A 16,455-nucleotide genomic window follows, 5' to 3' on the forward strand; every position below is an offset into this window, starting at 1 on the left:
CCTTTTGGCTGTCTAACTTTAAAATGTTGTGAGCAGCGAAACACAAGTCTCCAGAACACTTGGGCGTTAAACAGCAACAATTTCAAGGATCAAACCAGTCGCCTCCCAGTCCTTTGAGGTAGGTTTTGAAAGTGCAAACAGCTCTGGCTCAGGGTTGATTAAAAACTTGTCGCTCATTTACCGGTAAATAATAAAAATATGAGACTGTAGGTGTAATAAAATACTGAGCTAAAATGCAGCAGTCGATGAATATCAGTGTTATTATTAGATGTGGACAGTTGTAGTTACAGACAGTGACGACTGGAGGGCAGTGATCGTGATGGTTTAAAGAACACTTCCTGTCCTCTGTTCATTAAATGGTTCAATATCAGGTGTAACAATTATTTATTTGAGCTTCAGTCTCCGCGTCTTGGATTCTTCTCTCCAGGTGAAGGTAAAAACTTTTCTCTCCGTTTCCTCTCCAGAGTCTCTTTTTCTTCTTCTTTAGTCCGGTTTGTTTGTGTTGATGTTTGGCATCGACGGAGTAAAAACGGACTCTGCAGACTGACCTGCTTCTTCCTCTCAGACTGTGTTCACCACTCACTCACATTTGATCAACTCTGTGTAGAAACATGGACCAACACAAGGACACAGTCAACATGCTGCTGCTGCTAAATAAATCCGGTGCAAGTTGAAGTATCTGATGTCCAAAACAGTCTGACAGTAAATGTGTCTTCTTTTCTTTCCAGATGAAAACTGAAGATGAGTCGTCGTCTGACTTCGTCGCCGTCTCATACTGTACCTTTCCTCAGAGGTCAAAGTTCACAGAGAAACTTTCTGACTTCAGGTCAGCACAGTCACCTCTCAGAAACAGTCAAGTCGCTTTCTGTGGACAGATTTCTTTTTATTAAATGTGAAACTGAAGCTTTAAAACTGAACAATTTCAAAATGTGTTTCTGCCTTCTGGAAAATAAGTATCGACGACTGAGGCAGAAATAATGTTTGTGGGGAAAAATAAAAGGTCTGTGGTGTCGGACTGGTGTTCCTGATAAAGCGCTGCGTTGAGGTTTGGTGGTGAAACATCAGTCTGAGGCTTTAAGAGGACGTTTGTCTGTCGTTCACCGTGTCACTCAGGTGTGGTGAAGTTTTGGAGGTTGTGTGTTCATCTCCAGGTCAGATAGTAACTTGAAGGAAGTCCTCCTCACCCAGAGGAAGGATGGCCCTCACCACCTGAGTCATTTCAGAGAAAGAATCATCTGATGATTCAGAGAGGTGAAACATCTAAGAAGAAGTAGCTGCCACATGCTGAAATGCTAAAATTGTGTGAATGCATGTAATGGACATTTTTGTATGATTTACAACTACCAAACACCCCTTCTACAATGCCCAGCTTGGTACAGTCCAGCCCCCCCCTTCTATGAACCACATTGGATTCTTCCACTTCCAGTTTGTCGGTCTGGCCTTCTACCTGGACAGGTGTGGATGGAGCACATGGAACAAACATTTGGGTAATTTGAATTTACGAATGATTGTGACCGAATGTGAATGTTTATTTCTCTGAGTTAACCTGAAATCCTTCAAATCAAACATTTATCAATGAAATCATTTAATAAAAGTCCCAGATTAAAATTCATTGATACCCATTCAAAGCAGTTTAGTGAAGAAGTTTAGTCCCCCACCACCAGTTGTAAATGTGAGGATGAAAATCAACTAACAACACAGGAAACCACAATTAAAGAGACAGCCACTGCTACTTGATGAAAGACTGAAGTTGTGCCGTTTTGTTGTTGCTTTTATGCTCGTAACATAACCAGGTAGACCAGAGACTCTGGTATTCACTCAACAAAACCTTGTCACAACTTCAGTCCTTTAATCAATAGCTGTCTTGATGTCTCTTTAATTTTTATTTTTTATGTGAAGGTCCAAAGTCAAAACTTTTTCTTTGCAACTTCACATTTATATATTAAAATTCATTGATACCCATTCAAACCACTACAGTAATAAAGGCCAGACTGTCCCCCACCACCAGTTCAACCACAACCAAAGACACATGAAGACAGCTATTGCTAAGTGATGAAAGACTAAAGTTAGACTAAAGAATACACGAGTTGAAGAAAGTTTTAAGAACGTGAAAACATTTACCTTTAAGCTTGTAACATAACCAGGTGGACCAGAGACTCTGGTTGTCCTTTATCAAGCAGCAATAGTTGTCTTCATGTCTGTTTGTGTTTTTGTTGCTGCCTCACTTTTACTAAAATGTTAACTTTCTTTCAACATACTATACTATGACATTATGACTTCTTTTATAATAGTAATAATATAGTGACATTAGTAAATGTCAGTCAGTTTTGTTCTAACCTCCTCTTTCTATCAGTCCAGAACATCGAGAGGGGACACGGCCATGATGATTTCCAGGACTTCACATAAAAGAACAGGAACCAGGCAACCAATGACACCATATAGGTATAGTATATTACATTACTATTTAAAACTGTTTTAAAAATTCCATCATTTTTTTTTTTACTTTTTAATCCACAGTAAAACTCCTGATGTTTGTAGACTTTTATTTTTTTACATGCTCTGTTACTATTTTATAATAGTAGAGTAACGGGTTGTAATAAAATAGTAATGTTTTTTGTTGCAACAACTCAATCTTCTAAAAGCATATATCTAAAACATACAGTATTATATGATGGCAAACTCATACAAGTATGTTATTTTCTATAAAAGAAAAAAAAAAAAGCATTTTAAGATGCACATACTGTAGATCCTTTATTGTTGAGCAAACACAACATTCTGTTTCACGCGGATGCCATGTATAGTATTATCCAGCAGATGTCGCCACATTTAATCGTATCAAATGCTTCGACGCACCTGAACCATTTCAAAACAACTGCTTCAGACTGATTCAGTGGCTCAGAAGGCTTTGGTTTCTCCATCACTAATTTGTCCATATGTTTCCTCTCTTTCTTAGAGCCTTTCAGTCTTGACTGACTTTGTTTTGTTGTTGTTGTTTGTGGAACTGGGATATCTATAGATGTAGTTACTGGCAGTCAGTAATCGCGGTAATAGTTTCTAACCACTTCCTGTCCTCTGTGTTGATTAAATCGATCAGGATCAGGTGTGACTCTAATGTATCCGAGCTTCATCACTGCTCCTCCTCCTCCGCTTCTCTGGATGTTTCAGTCTCAGCGTCGCGGCTTCTTCTCTCCAGCTGAAGGTAGTGATGGAGAAACTGAACCACTGAATCAATCTGAAGCAATTGTGTTGAAACGGTTCAGGTGTTTTGATTGATACAATTAAATGTGGCGACATCTGCTGGATAATATTATACATGGCATCCGCGTGAAACAGGATGTTGTGTTTGCTTAACAATAAAGGATCTACAGTATGTGCATCTTGAAATGCTTGATTTTTTTCTTTTATATAAAATAATAATATACTTGTAGCTACGAGTTTGCCATCATATAATACTGTATGTTTTAAATATATGCTTTTATAAGATTAATAGAAACACAAAAATATATTTACAAAATAAGTGAAATGCTTGTGCATCTGGGGACGGTGATGACAGTAGTTGTACAAAATGCTTGCGAAACTGGGAAGGGGATTTGGGTGGTTCAGAGATTTTTATGATAATTTCAGCTGAGTTAGGCTTTAGTCTGTTCCTCTTCTATGTATGTAAATCAATGTACAGTGTGTGAATGCAAGTTATGTTATACTAATCTTACCTTAAACTTCACTCTCCCGCGTTCTAAATCAATGAAACTACGTAACGTATGCAAAACTCTCCTCTCAAAAACCCACAACCATCTGAGGGACTGTCCGCATTTATAATCATTGTGAGTTGAACAATCCTGTGACACGTCGCCGATGATGGCCGATACATGTATGACGTAATGAAGCTTAATTTGGGGAGTCACGTGATTTTTCAACTGATGCTGCTTCCTCAGTCTCAGTGTTCACCACTAAGTCACTGAACTGACTGACGGTCAACTCACTGCAGAAACATTAAACCAACACATGGACAGAGTCAACGTGTTGCTGCGTTTAGAAAAATGATAAACTGACAAAATAAATGTTGATTTAAAGCAGACTTTCTGTATTTTATCAACAATAAAACTAACAAGTAAAGTGTCTGATCTGATCACTGCAGAAACAAATGTCCTGACAGTTCAGTCTATTACTGATCATCTCAAAATTATAGAGACACGGGGCGATTATTTCAGATAAGATGAACCTTTATTTAAAAGTGATGCAGCAGAAATATAAAATAATAAAAATCAAACACCTGTCTACATACAGTCATGTCAGAGTTAAATCTGACAGGAACTTGAACATCAAGTTTGTATCTGTCTGTAAATAAGAAGAATAATGTAGATGGAGTGTTTAAATCAATACTCGGTCTATAAATTAAAATGTTGAGGCTCCGTCTGTAAAAGCAGCTATAATTAGATAAACGGCGTCTCTAATATTTTGGACTTTCCATCACATGTGTTAACTCTTCAACAGGAACAAATGATCAACGTCTGAGGCGGGAACTGGTTGACTCCACATGGAACGTCCTCCTCTTGTTTGGAGCTGTTCATGTCATTTAGACTGAGTTCAGTCATTTTTCAGATGAATTAGAATTTTGTGGACGTCGACGAATCCTCTAAATCACAGGTGTCAAACTGATCCATGAAAGGGCCGCTGCAGGTTTTCAGTCCAACCATGCAGCAGCACACCTGACTTGGCTCAATCAACTAACTGAACTGCCTTCAGGCGTCCTCTTGCTCCTTCACTGTCAATTGTAAACATCAAGGTCAGTAGTGGTATTAATATTTTTGGATATTCCCCACTGAGGATGAATGGGCTTATGCAAGAAGATAGAACTACTTTGAAGGAACAATTGTTACTGCCATAGTTTACAAAACCTTTCCTTCAAAATAAAGTAATTAATTATGAAAAGATTGCGATAGTCGAGACACCTCTGACTTTAATTTGTATAGCAGTTAAATAGTAATTATTTAATGGTAAACACTGACTGAGAGTGTTTGACTGCACGGTGGGTGTTTTTATTTTAGAGTATACTGTAGTCAAGTGCTGTCATTTTCATGCATATCTGTTTTGTCTTGCAGGTTTCTCCACGTAGTAGTGGCTCACGTGTTGGCTGCCAAGATGGCCAGGTGCGGCTCCCTGGATCTAAAGGAACACAATGGCCAGGTACGGATGCTCAGGCCTAGTAGTTGTAAATGCGTAAAGGTTGATTTTTTTTTCCCCAATCTAAGCTGTACTCTGTCTCTATGCGCAGACTGCTCTGCAGATCGTCGCAGCCACCAATCAGCTCAGATCAACACCAGAGACTTCTGGGGTCGTTCTCCCCTGCACGCGCTCAGAAAGGTAATTTGTCTCGTCTTCAGGTGTGTTGAGGTCAGCTTTTAAACAAAAGAATGGAACTAAATATAGGAGTGTCTTGTCTAAAGGTAACACCAACATCAGAAGTATTGAGTATATTTATTTAGATGAATGAATGCTACAAATAGGTTTTGGTTTGAGCCATTTACAATTGTTTTTTATTAGTGGTGTAATCCAAAAGCATTTTTGTCTTTCACTTCAGCTGCTTTTTATAGAAATGAGTTTATGTACTTAGTGAACAGATAACTCTTTTATATTTCTGTTGCTTGTGCAGAGCCTGACTGGGAAAGCCATGGACATAGAAATGTTCAACTATGATGGTGAGTGTTTTGTTTGTCCTTGAGGTGATTTAATGTTGTCCTTCTTGTACCCAGGCTTGACTCCTCTTCATTTGGCTGTGGTCAAAGAGATGAGGTGTCTGGACAAGCCATGTTTGTACATGTTGATGGAGCTGCAGCCACACTGCAGATGGGTGCTTTCTATGCCACTAAGGTTCATTGTGTTGATGGAATAAAGCATTGACTAATGTGAACATGTTGTGTGATCAGTCTCCTTCACTGCCCACATCAAGAGCAATATGGTGATATTTTTGGAAATTCCCCATAGGGAATGAATGGGCTTATGGAGGCCCCACGAAGATAGAAGATAGAAGATAGAAGATAGAAGATAGAAGATAGAAGATAGAAGATAGAAGATAGAAGATAGAAGATAGAAGATAGAAGATAGAAGATAGAAGATAGAAGATAGAAGATAGAAGATAGAAGATAGAAGATAGAAGATAGAAGATAGAAGATAGAAGATAGAAGATAGAAGATAGAAGATAGAAGATAGAAGATAGAAGATAGAAGATAGGTTCTGCACCACTGCCTAGCAACCGAAAAAATTCACTGAGACTGTCGCAACCTTCACACATGACATTTATTGCCTTTTCTAAACATTACAAATAAAACACATTGCTTTCTTTACAGACCTTCAGTGAAAACACAATGTCATCAGAAAAGAAGCAAACCCTGGAATAAGAAACAGTGAAGACATTGACTTTAGCATTACACACTCAATCAATGCTAACATTTGCTTTTAGTCCCAGATCTTGAGGGGGAAACACACTTAAGTGAAGCTCAAGGACAGTCAACACTATGAAAATTTCTTTGTTACTGTTTAACATTGATGCCAAATGTATTCTGTAATAATACTCAATTACATATGTTGGATACTAAAATTTTATTATTGATTTGAATAAAAACATTCAAAAATGACAGTTGGAGTAGTTTCTTAATGGACTTACATACAAGGGCCTCTGTCCAGTTCTCCCAGGCACTTTACACTCTCAGAGCCTACAATGAGGTACAGACATTTGCAATCATTAATGAAAAAGGCAGCACTTTCAAATATAAAATGATTCTGGACAACAGTTCTCTGCAGTCTTTACTCACCTCAAAGCCAGGCCACACTTCAGTTCATTTCTTCTTCCTGCAATGACGATCACCAGGTGTAAAACAGTCCGCCACTGATCATGGGGGACACCAAGCTCACCTGACACAGAAGACAACTTTGTAACTCGGCTGATATCGTTTAGGCAATCAAAAGTTTGCCATCAGCACGTGGACAATGTTTAGTTTACAGATTTCAAGGCGACGCTGAAATGAACAATAAAGTAGTTGACACAAAACATAGATACTTTATTAATCCCGAGGGAAATTCAAGCATCCAGTAGCAGTAACATTGAACATACAAGACACTATATAAAAAAATTAGAAAGTAACTAGAAATAAAGTGTTTTATACAACTATAAACTATGTTAAAAATATAAAGTGACCAGTAGAAGTAGGTTTTTTTTGTAACTATGAGGGCAATTAAATTAGTTTAAAACAGTTGAATGAAGGTAATGACAGTGTCCAGTAAGTGGTGCTAAAAGATATGTCCATTTTCAACATGACTCAGAGGGACACAATTTTACCTCATCTGGTAATGACAGGCTGAAAGTCACTGCCGTCTGTGCCCGCTGCTCTCAGACCTTCTCTGGAAGCCATGATGGAAACCTAAACACAGAGTTAGACACATCAGGCAAGACTAAAACTGCCTGTTCAATAAGAGCACTGCATGCGTTAATGGTAGATCTGTAACACATGGCAGGGAAGCAGGACCTCTTAAATGCACAACACCTGTGCTTACCTGCAGTGAAAGGACTCATTAGTAATGCAAGAAACACATTGGAGATAATCCCAGAAATTGAGCTTCACAGCTGCAGACACCATGTTAATCAATGGCAACTTTATTGATTTAACAATAAAGTTGTCTCAAGGCAACACAGAAGCAGGAAGAACATCATACATGTAGAATCTAATACAACATTCAGGTGACGCATGTTACTTTAGTTTACCAAACAAAATTGTCAGCTTAAAAGATTGCAAAAATCAGGTTGAAGTGGATAACTGCAGGCCACGAAGACTGGGCTGCTCGACGACCACAGGTGAGGAGCAGCGTCATGCACAGCTTTCACATAAACGGAAAGCCACGCTGCCAAACAGACACGTATCGTAAAATAAAGTACTTCTGGCATAAGTTGAAGCACTTACCTGCTATATCTAGTCTTCATAAAACAACGTCCCGACTACAACGCTGTCTAAAGAGCATCTGAAGCCGGGCGAGAGGGGTATATGAAGAGTGAACGGTGGACAGGAAGTATGACGTGTCGAGCTGCGATTGGTCCCCGTTTAACTCGTCCCCTTCCTCCCTCTCCTGATTGGCTACGCGTCAGGTGTTTCCGTTTATCGCAGTGATTGCAAGTGCAGACGTCACCCGAATGTGCCAGCTGCAAAACATTTGTAATTTAGCTTCTATGGATTTTAACTCCAAGTTTAATTAGGAGAACGCAACCAATAGGAGGTTAGCAGATGGGTGACAGGACAATGCCAAAGTTTTGTGCAGTATATGGCTGTACAAACCGGGGAAAACAAAAATGTTTCTTTAAAATTCCCAAAGAGGTAAGGCTACAGTAATTACACTACTTAAAGAGCTGACTAAAACTGTCAAAAATACAGAGCAGGGTATTATAATATTATTAGAAACATACATATATATATATATATATATTGTCTGTCCACCTCTGCTACATGTGGTGACTGTGATTTTCATTCATTTTTTTAATTTCATTCATCTGTTTACAAACTAATTTAATTTAATTGCACACATTCCTCCCCATCTGTAGCTCTCATATTTATGTAAAAAAAAAAAAACTTCTACTTCTACTGGTCACTTTTTATTTTTAACATAGTTTATAGTTGTATAAAACATTTCATTTCTAGTTACTTTCTATTTTTTATATAGCTTTTGTATTGTCTGTTCAATGTATGTTACTGCTACTGGATGCTTGAATTTCCCTCTGTATTAATAAAGTATCTATCTATCTATATATATCTATATATATATATATATATTTGTGATTACCCTTTGAAGTTCCAACGTTAAGCTATGTGGCGATCTCTAGTGTCTTTGTTTTTAGCATTGCTACCTAACGTTAGCTATCACGACCAGTGGTTCTCAAATTGTAGTCATTGTCTATCTATGTACAATACAGTTTTGGTAGTCTGGTCAGAATCATCTAACAATAAAATATTGTCAGATCTCTGATTGAGACGGCCCTACGGACATAATGTGAAAACGGTAGAGAATTATTTCAGACTGTAACAACGTGATGTAAACTACAGTTGTCCCTTCTTACTCTCAGTACAGGGTGTCAATCACATTTATTTAATCTAGGCTGGCCAAGTGCTGTCACAGATGTAAACTCTCCAGACTGGTCTCCTACGTTCATCTTGGCTACCAGAGAGGTAAACCAGCGACAGAGGCGTCACGTCGACGTGAAGAAAGACTGAGGGCCAATTACCACCGCCTCCATGAATACAATTTGTAAATTATACAACTAACCTATCTTTCTCCCTCTCGTCCTCTTTGCAAAATATATTCTATATATGAAATTAAAATGTTTTAATACTACTACTTGAGTAATAAAGTTGTCTATCTAAATGAATTTGAATCAACTGAGTTACTTTATGAGTCTGATTTTACACAAGTGTCTGTTCTTCCAACTGAGTAAAGAATGTGTGTACTTTTGGCACCTCTGCATATTGTACATGTGTTTTTATATTTGTCTTCTTACAGATGGGTATTAAAAATATTTCATACTTTGTTTAAAAACTGTGTCATAATATCCCAAAATCACCCTGATGTGCTTCCAGTGAAAGACGATAGACAGTATTGAGTCATCACCCTCCCGTACTTAATTCATAACAGTTCTTTAAACTGACATCACAAAGTGGCCTTGGCATATTTCAAGAACTCATTTATTTTTTTGTGATAGATAAGATTTTGACCTGTTGTGGTCACATTCTATGAAAACCTATGGACATACATGTAAAGACGTGAGAACGTGTAAACATTTGATTCATTTTGACAATGTTGCAGAGTGGGTGATATACTTAGATATCCACTTGCACTTTTCCATAGTACAACATTCACTCTTTCATTTTAACACCAGCTCCAACATGTGAGCAGGATTCCGACAATCTGTTGGTAAAAAGGACACAGAAAAGGAATTATGCATTTACAGATAAGATCTGTTTTTCACAGCACAGTGATACTATTAAGTAACACAAACAACTGACAGACTGCTTTGTTTACGTCGCTGAGAACCTCATTTTACATGCAGACGGTATGCTTCTCTGCTTTCTGAACTTACTCTTAAACACCAGACAACTTTAACTGGATATTACTGGACATAACGACGTCGATGCGATGTCTTCGAGTCTATTTATGTTTTGTTTTTTGTTTTTTTCTCTTCAAAGAGTCACAAGTTATTTTATTTTCGGACGAACGACACGTTACCTTGAGACACAAGCTGCGTTGTTAGCTTAACATCAGACTAATTAACCGACACCTGTTCACTACTTCCGGTTTCTTCTTCTTCTGATGTTTAATAGCGGTTAGCAAACCACCTTAAAGGTGCATTACCGCCACCTACTGGACTGGACTGGTGGAGCATGAGATTACAGGAAAAAAAGAGAATTAACTTTCTCTGGTTTGGTCACTAACTGTTAGCCTGGTCGTTACCTTCCTACGTTTCCGCCCAGACCGAAATCAAATTTTGGGCGGACGTACGTAGGATGGTAACGACCAGGCTAACTAACTGTAACTTCTTGAGTAAAAACCTTCTTCTCTAAAATCGTAGAAATCAATTTAAAACATGAATCAACGTTAAACTGATCTGTGATGGAGATTTGTCTCCATCTCGCGGTGAAACGATGAACTGCACGATGTCGCTTTAATAGTAACACAGAGAAACCATCACGATCACTGCCCTCCGGTGGTCACTGCCAGTAACTACAACTGTCCACATCCAATAACACTGAGATTCACTTAGTATTGTAGCTCTAATGTTCATCAGTCTAATAATGACTCGACACAGATTATGTCAGCAGAGACTCACGAGTGTTTACTGCCCTCTGGTGGTCACAGCAAGAAACTACAGCTAGCACCCAACAGATACACTGTAAATCAGTGTTTTTCAACCACTGTGCCATGGCACACGAGTGTGACGTGAGAGATTGTCAGGTGTGCCGTGGGAAATTATCCAATTTCACCTAATTCATCTAAAAAACATTTTTTTAAAACAAATTAATTATTATCTGCAAATAATAGGCCATTGTCGAGTGTCTGTGTATATATTTAAGACTTTTTTCTTTGTGTTTATTTGATTCCTATTCAAGACACTTTGACAAGAATGACTTTATATTGTTAATATAGGCTACAGAGTTTCATTTTTTTAACATTTTCGGTTGGTGGTCTGCCTTGTGATTTTGTCAATGACAAAAATGTACCTTGGCTCAAAAAAGGTTGAAAAACACTGCTGTAAATAACGGAAACTAAGAAATGCACTGTAAAACATGGAGACTAGGGGGCAGTAAAAATGGAAAGGAGGAGATGCACTGTAAAAAAAAAAAAAGGAAACTCGAAGAAGGTAAAAATGGAAAGTAGGACATGCACTGTAAAAAATGGAAACTAAGAAGAGGTACTGTAAAAAATGGAAACAAATAGCTGCACTGCAATAAATGGAAACTCGGAGTTGCACTGTAAAAGTGAAAATTTGACAAAAACATGGTAAAAAGAGATACACTGTAAAATGGAGATGAGATGCACTGTAAAAAAAAAAAAACAACAACATGAAAGCAGGATATGTCCAGGTCAGGTCATGGTCAAGGTCATGGTATATCCAAAAACATTAAAGAAGGGCAACAGGACTTGCAGAGTTTTTGGAAGAAGTTTCCCACTCATCTGAGTAGCTTCTGGAGCATCTAACTAATAATGGATTGTTAGAGCACCATTCATTAGGGAAAGAAGACCCATGACAAACGGTCCTCCCTCAATGACAATTAGGGACAAAGACGACAAGGAGATATACTGTGAAAATGCAAACAAGAAAAATAACTATAAGTAGATACACTGTAAAAATGCTGTGAAGGAGATATACTTTATGATTCAGTGTAAATCTGAAATACACAGCAAAAATGACTAAACACAGTGGCAACCAGAGATGCACACACAAAATAGAAATACCTCCAGAGATTAGTGAGTCCAGTATATGGCCTTTGCTTGTCAGGAGGCTATTTTACAAGCTGAGAGTCCGATGTTAGATCACATTAGGTCAGATCCTGACTGATCGGTGTTATTCAGTTTAATAAAGCAAGTTATCACTTAAAGATGAACTTGTTGTTTCTGCTGCTGCTGTGATGCTGCAGGTATTTATTAAATTCAAAGGAGAGACTCAGAAATACTGTGGTAACAAACTGGACATCAGCCGGTTTATTAGTGTTTCTGTAAAATCCAGAATTACAAACACTGACACCAGAAAAACATTATGTCAAAGTTCAGACATAAATCTACATTAACGAGTTTCAGATCTGTATGACTTCCATTAAAATCTATATTTTGAAAGACATTTCAAAAGCTTATGTTATAGAAAGTACAGTATATAATAAATAAGAGACGAAGCGACTTAACCATATAACAACTTGCAATGATCCTTATGGAAAACCTAAAAGTGCCAGTGCTGAGTTCTTAATTTTGTTTCGCAGACATTTTTTAAATAAAGTTTCTGTAACCAGTCAGTGAAGAGTAAAGTACACCAAAGTAACGTATAGATGAAAAGTGTCTGCTATTGTGACAATCTGCCAAATCCAATCAATTCATTTCCAATCTACATCTCTGACAATGACACATAATGACCTACATTAAATGCAGAATTAAAGACACACATTAGAATATAGTTTGGACTTAATTATAAACAATCAGCAATGAGAAATAACAGAAAGGACTGTTGATGCTGGTTGATTAATGTGTCTGAATAATTCAGGAGAGGGACTGATCTTTACTTGTTGATGCTATTAGAATAGTTTGTGCAGCTCTGTTGAGGGTCTTAAATCTCTTCACTCCACCTCCCAGTAACATGGTCCAGTCAGAGTCTCTCTACGCACAAGCTGCTGCTGATTCAACCTCTCTGGATCATCAGGACTCAGCACACAAACCGTCCTGTTTATCTTAACTTCCACCTATAGAGAGAAGAAACAACAGAGGAGATGATTTAGTGTTTCTCCTTTTCATCAGGTGTCAGTCAGTGATGCAGCACATCCAGTATAAAGAGCAGCAGGGACTTCAGTCCTGTTCAGAGCAGCTGTGGAGCATGTTTACTAAATGTAAAGATGGTTCTGTGATTTACAGGCTTCAGTCAGACTGATCTGAGAGCTGTGACAAAGATGAAACTGATCAGTTGTTTAGTTTTGAGGTGAGAGAACAAACAGTCTGAGATCAGATTTGATGAATGAGGACCACTGTCTCTATTCATATAGTAAGGCTGTCAGCTGGAATCCAGATATGTTTTCTGAAAACATGAACACAACAAGCTTCAGGATTATCTGATTGGCTGACTGTTGTCTCTGTCTTTCTATCCAGTCCTGAAGTTAGTCACTTTTCTTCTCTCATAGCTATACAGGAAACACTGGATATTCATTGAAAGCAGCATGGACTGAGTCTAACTCTCCACTCACATCAGAGTGTCCAGTCTACAGTCTGGACTCTTCACAAGATCAAGCAGCTGCTTCACATCTGAATCATTCAGGTCGTTTACACTCAGGTCCAGTTCTGTCAGATGGGAGGGGTTGGAGTTCAGAGCTGAGACCAGATAATCACAGCTGATCTTTGACAAAATGCAGCGCCTCAATCTGAATAAAGAATAAAAGATGTTAGTTTAAAAGACAAAGGTCTAGCTTGAAATCATTCAGTGTTTCATCATGTATTCAGAGCTGAAGAAGGTTCAGAAAGAACAACTTTTGAAAATAGAAACTCTAAATATCTGACCCAACATAAAGCAGATTCAATCAGTCAAATAGAACAAGAGAAAAAGAGATCTCATTAATATTAACGACAACAAGCTGTTGCTTCAATAAAGACATAGTGACTTCGGGTCTGGAAGTTCTGATCCAGTGGATCCATATATACAAACTCATGGTGACCAGCAAACACAAGTAAAAACCCTCTGACATTAATTTAACTTTTTACTCAAAGTTCAGAAAAACACCAAATATAGAAATGTTGGTTAAATGATGATCAAGACTCTAAAATATGTTCATGTTATGATGGAGACATTTAAATTAGAACTAAACATGAAAATATATAGCTATGTCCAAATAGCTCTTTAAAAAGCCTCCAACTGATTCAAAATGCTGCATCAAGAGCACTGACACCAACTGGCAAAAGAGATCATATTACTCCAGTTTTTGCTTGTCTTCATTGGCTCCCTTTAAAATCTAGAAAAAAATTTAAAATCCTCCTCGTTACATACAAGGCCCTTAAAGGCCTAGCTCCATTGTATCTGAAAGGCCTCTTTGTACCACCACATCATCAACAGATCACTTCCAACTACTTGTGGTTCCTAGGATTTCAAAAAGTAGATTGGGAGGTAGAGCTTTCAGCTATCAGGCTCCTCTCCTATGGAACCAGCTCCCAGTTTGGGTTCGGGAGGCAGACACCGTCTCTACTTTAAAGGTCAGGCTTAAGACTTTCCTTTTTGATCAAGCTTATAATTAGGGCTGGACTGAACCATCCGTCAGTTATGCTGCTGAGGGACGATGCACTGAGCACATCTCTTTTCTCTCTCACCGAGAACGTATCCTCCACTTTCTTTTCTCTGGTACCGAGCTCTTGTCCTCTAATTTCTTATCTATTACAAGTCATGCAAGTATGTGCTATTACTGTATAGCATATTAACTGCTTTGTGTCCTTCTCTCTTATCTGTCTCTACCCGGCCGGCCTTCGGCAGATGGGGGCCTCCATATGAGCTGGGTTCTGCTCAAGGTTTCTTCCTGTTAAAAGGGACGTATATATATATATATATATATATATATAAAATTGAACTGAACTCTTGCCTGTTTATTCACTGTGAAGATTTTCAGTTTTCTATCACAGCAAACTGAATATTTGTTTTTGTTTTGGACAAAATGAGACATTTGAAGACATCACCTTGAACTCTGAGAAAGTAGAATAAACATGTTTCATTACTTTTGATGATTTATAGATTGGACTATTTGAAAAAAAAGACTTTATCAATGAAATCAACAAATGACTAATTGCACCACAGGTCTTGAGGAGAAACTGAAGGTAAAAATATAACGTGTTAGGGTGAAGGATCCAGTGGAGGATTTTCTTCTTCTGTGGTTTCAAATGTGTAGCTCAACATGACACTGATGCAGTCAATGGACTAAACCACAGAAGAAGAAAACAGAGTTCACCACTAACATCCTTAGCCTAATGTCTGTAGGTCAGTGTCAATACAGCTTTTACATCATATTAATCTGAGTACACAAATAAAACATGATGTCTGACCTCAGAGTCTCCAGTTTCCAGTCTGGACTCTTCAGAAAACCACACAGATGATTCACTCCTGAATCCTGCAGACTGTTGAGACTCAGGTCCAGATGCTTCAGGTGGGAGGGGTTGGAGTTCAGAGCTGAGACCAGATAATAACAGCTGATCTGTGACAAATTGCAGTCAATCAATCTGTATAAAGAAGAAAAGATATTAGTTTAGAAGACAAAGTTTGTGGTTGAAATCATTCAGTGTTTCGTCATCTGTTCAGAGCTGATGAATGTTCAGAAGTACAAGTTTAGAAAATGGAAACATCTGAACCAACAGGAAGCAGCTTCAATCAGTCAAATAGAACAAGAGAAAAAGAGCTCTCATTAATATTAATGACAATAATCTGCTGCTTCAGTAAAGATGTACTGACTTCAGCTCTGAAACTCTGACAGCTCCACCAGTGGATCCATCTATACAAACTCATGTTGACCAACAACCACAAGTAAAAACCCTCTGACATTTATTTCACTGTCTTGTACACAAAGCTCAGAAAAACACCAAATATGGAAATGTTGGTTAAATGATGATCAAGACTCTAAAAATTAGGACTAAACATGAAAATACATTTAAAATGATGATCAAGGGTCTGTGCATTTTTTCAACTTTGATTTTAAAGCCAGAAACAAAAACAGGAAACAGAACACAGGACACACAACCGTAATTTGATTTTAAAAAATAAATGAAGAAAAATGCATCTTTTTTCCCCACATCAGAATAAAGGAGACTTAACATTAGACTAGAGTTTCTTTAGCACACAAATAATACATGATATCTGACCTCAGAGTCTCCAGTCTCCAGTCTGGACTCTCCAGAAAACCACACAGATGCTTCACTCCTGAGTCCAGCAGGTTGTTTTGACTCAGGTCCAGATGTTTCAGATGGAAGGGGTTGGACTTCAGAGCTGAGACCAGAGAATCACAGCTAATCTCTGACAAACTGCATTCAATCAATCTGAATAAAGAATGATAAGATGTGTTCAGGTTTTAAATGCACAGCTGAACTATATCCTAATATTTGTGGATCTCTGACGCTAACATGAAGCTTCAGCAGTCTGACACTGTGGCACTAATCAAGTTGTTGTAGAACAAAGTTCTCTCTTTGAATTTTTGTCCC

At 38.0% G+C, this 16,455-nt stretch overlaps 1 long non-coding RNA gene across 1 annotated transcript; it reads right to left on the reverse strand.

Annotated features, from left to right (window-relative positions):
• Positions 1 to 6,275: 6,275 nt before the first annotated feature.
• Positions 6,276 to 6,795, reverse strand: LOC311509617. The gene is made up of 2 exons (XR_014699852.1): positions 6,662 to 6,795; positions 6,276 to 6,386 (listed from the first exon to the last, which is right to left on the reverse strand). It is a non-coding gene; the product is annotated as an uncharacterized lncRNA (long non-coding RNA).
• Positions 6,796 to 16,455: the final 9,660 nt, after the last annotated feature.

Source organism: Chelon labrosus (genome assembly GCF_963514085.1).
Source record: "Chelon labrosus genome assembly, chromosome: 24".
In the NCBI taxonomy this organism is placed as follows: domain Eukaryota; kingdom Metazoa; phylum Chordata; class Actinopteri; order Mugiliformes; family Mugilidae; genus Chelon; species Chelon labrosus.